This window comes from Sinocyclocheilus grahami, unplaced genomic scaffold, assembly GCF_001515645.1.
Source record: "Sinocyclocheilus grahami isolate Dianchi unplaced genomic scaffold, SAMN03320097.WGS_v1.1 scaffold108.1, whole genome shotgun sequence".
In the NCBI taxonomy this organism is placed as follows: Eukaryota; Metazoa; Chordata; class Actinopteri; order Cypriniformes; family Cyprinidae; genus Sinocyclocheilus; species Sinocyclocheilus grahami.
The window spans coordinates 1,436,485-1,439,996 of record NW_015505287.1 but is presented as its reverse complement, the minus strand read 5'-3'; the positions used below and the strand labels follow the sequence as shown (position 1 = coordinate 1,439,996).

The following is a 3,512-nucleotide window of genomic DNA, read 5'->3' as shown; positions in this document are numbered from 1 at the left end:
TTTTTTTCTAAAAGTGTGCATCATCTTTTGAGTCAAATTCTTACATTTAATCAGTCAATTAGAATAAAAGACATTTGGGCTGTTACCAAACAAATGATATCAGTATCAAAATTCATCTTTGCAATGCAGAGGAAACACAGAAGCTGCATGGGATGAATTTCCCACACAGAGGGACATGAATGCATTTAACCTGCAGTTACAAATGCATAAATAATATTTTGTTATTTTAAACATAAAACATTGAATACAGATATTTAAAATTATTTAAAAAATGAAAAAACTGCCAGCAGGTGGCAGCAAGTCACCGTTAAGAAGTGATTCATTGCGATTGAACTGAATAATTTAAACGGTTGATTCATTCAGGAACGAAATGCCATTATGTTTACACAGAGACGCAAAACAGTGCTGTGGCTGTGTTTGGAATTTTTTGTTGGCAAAATAAAGCAAAAACAGGCAATATAGTGTCTAAAACGTAAGTCTCATAATATTACCTTCTTGTTTATTGAACTGTTGAATAAAATCACATTTGTAATCATGCTGATTTTAGAGGTGAAAACTGGCACTCTTCGTGTGATATTGACTAACTTTCTTTCGGTGGTATTTTTATGCACAATGGCGTTTAGTCTTTCACAAAACATCGCTAACGTAGGGACATCATAACTAGTCACCATATTGATTTACGGTCTTAAATATGTCCAGCGATTTTTTTTTAAAGTCTGGTCCATGTTTTTATACAGTCTATGGTCTGGTCCAGCGTTTATCGGGTTGTGCGTCAGTAATAATGATCCATGGGGAAACACGGTGTTCCGTGTGTAGTTGCAGTAAATGGACTAAACGAAGCCTTTGCCTCTATGATTTTTTGTATTCAAGTTACTTGAGGTATTCGAGGACTCGTTTCAGCCCTAGTGTGCTATATGACGATTTTTGATCGTGGACGAAAAAAATCTCCATGATCTGCTTTTGAAGAAATATCATAGTATCGTGCTACAGAGCACATTCTATCAGCTGCTGTACTGGCGTTGCCGTACCAGTATACTGTAGGCTACAATGAGACATACATTCACATCAGTGTTAACTCAGCGATAGAGTTACTCTTACAGGACACTGCACTTATTCACAGTCACAAAAGTACATTATTTGCATCTGCTTTAGAGCCGTTAAACATTTCATTCACGCGCTGTTCTGATGTGCACTTTTTCTGAGGGGGTACAGCCGAAGCACACACACTAAAAACCCTGTCAAACAGCTCCTGATTACTGGATTAAGTTAGCTTTTGCGCTTATACTGTCAAAACACACAAAGTTTACATATAGACTGTTGGTAATAAGTTGGTTATGTCTAAAATGAAAGTAAACAGTTGAGAGAAAGTCGGATATGTGCCTGTGTGCCTGTATCATGCAGGTCTTAAAGGGACAGTACTAAACATGCTGCCAACTGTCATTAAAGGGATGGTTCACCCTAAAACCCTAAAATTGTTGTTATTTACTCTCACATGTTGTGCCAAAACTGTATTTATTTATTTATTGTGCTGAACACAAAATATATTTTGAAAAACGTGGGTAACCAAACAGTTGCTGGTTCCCATTAAATTTGATAGTAGGAAAATGGTATGAAAGTCACTGTGGACCAGCAACTATTTGTTTTTTCACGTTCTTCAAAATAACATTTATGTTCAGCAGAAGAAAGAAACTCATTAAGGTTTAAAATTGAGTAAATGATGGTATAAAAATAAAACAGTATGACAGAACTGACAGACAGATGACAGAATTTTTATTTTTGGGTGAACTATTCCTTTATTAATAAAACAACAAAACACAAAGCGAAAATTTCTCACTACTCTTGACTGAAGAACTTTAATACAGTTGCTTTGCTTTATATTAATAATAATAATAAATCTATAGTGTTTAATTTTATATTTGTTCATTCAATTTCTTGAATGCTCCTGCTGAATACTGTACCTGAAAATAAAGCACCGTTTTATTTGTATATTATGTGTATTTGTAACATGTATCTTTGTTCTTATTTTTTAATAGCAAATAAAATGAAAGATTTTTATCTTTGCCCACCTTAGCCAAAAAATCCGCCATTCTTTTTTTATATTTTGTTACCTTGAAATGCTTTGTCTTTATAATAGGGAAATGCTCGGACAACTTGCAAAATAGTAAAACCAACATGGCAAAGAGTCGTGATAAAGTAGTGACATTTTTTTATTTATTTTTTTTACAAAAATCATGATATATTTTTGCCATTTCGCCCACCCCTATACCAGAACAGGGATGAAGCTTTTGCACTAGAAAACAGTCTGTCAGGGAAACTGCAAGAGACCTTTAGCCAATGGGCCAAAATTCATCTTATGAATCATTTCCTTACTTGAGTTTCTGACGTAGGCCAGTAAACAATAAAATACTTGCAGAAACAAGTATGATACAAATGATACATAACACACCTTTAGAAAAACAAAAGTCTTGTCATTTGGATAAATAAACAGTGTCCTTTGCTTTGTACATGTTTACAGTGGTATAGCCCTGCATTTGTGTTTACTGTGGCTTTTGTTGGAATAAGGGAATTGTCACAGCATTGGAAGGAAGTGTAAATGGTATTTGCAAAAAACAAACAAAAAAAAGAAAAAAAGGTTAAAAATAAAAAAGGTATTTAGCTTAATAGCATTTACAAAAAATTATAATGAATGAATTTCCCCTGCTGCTTCCTGTTGCGTGAGAGCTTCCGAGTAAGCCCAACTGAAAAAAAGGCGTTTGCATCAAGCTGTTGACACAGACCAGCTAATGAGTATCCAATTAATGATATCGTTATATAAGCTTAAGTAAACAGATGTAGGTACAATTACAAATTACTTTTGTGTCTAAAATAATAAAAATACCGTTTACATTTCATTCTTTAGTGTTATCAAATGCTCAACAACGCTATCAGCGTTTATCAACACTTTATCTTTATGATCCGCTATCTGACTTTTATTTCCCCATTTATTATTTTGAACTTTAAGCATAGGCAAATATTGTCTATTGCTAAAGTAAACAAACTGCATCCAGCCATATGCATCTAGGAATGGGCACACATACACTCAGATGTGACACCACTTCATTTTCATAATTAACACAATTATTAAAGGGTGTCATGACATGGATTTTTAAAATAATTTTAATAAGTTATTTGAGGTTTACTTTTGTTAAAAAATTTTTTACATTTTGCATTAAAAAAAAACAAATGTTGAAAAAATTAATTATTATTAGAGAATAAGATTAATCTTTAATGAGCCGAAAAGAACGGATATCACACCTCTGTTCATCAATTTGCACTGGCTACCAGTAGCTGCTCACATTAAATTCAAGGCATTAATGTTTGCCTACAAAACCACCACTGGCTCTGCACCCAAATTTACCTAAATTCATTACTTCAGAGTTACAGTGGGTACGGAAAGTATTCAGACCCCCTTAAATTTTTCACTCTTTGTTATATTGCAGCCATTTGCTAAAATCATTTAAGTTAATTTTTTT

At 33.5% G+C, this 3,512-nt stretch overlaps 1 protein-coding gene across 2 annotated transcripts in view; it reads right to left on the bottom strand.

The window, feature by feature from the left end:
* LOC107588847 (radixin) overlaps positions 1–3,512 on the bottom strand; it is a 128,246-nt gene that overhangs the window by 60,792 nt on the left and 63,942 nt on the right. The window lies entirely within an intron of this gene.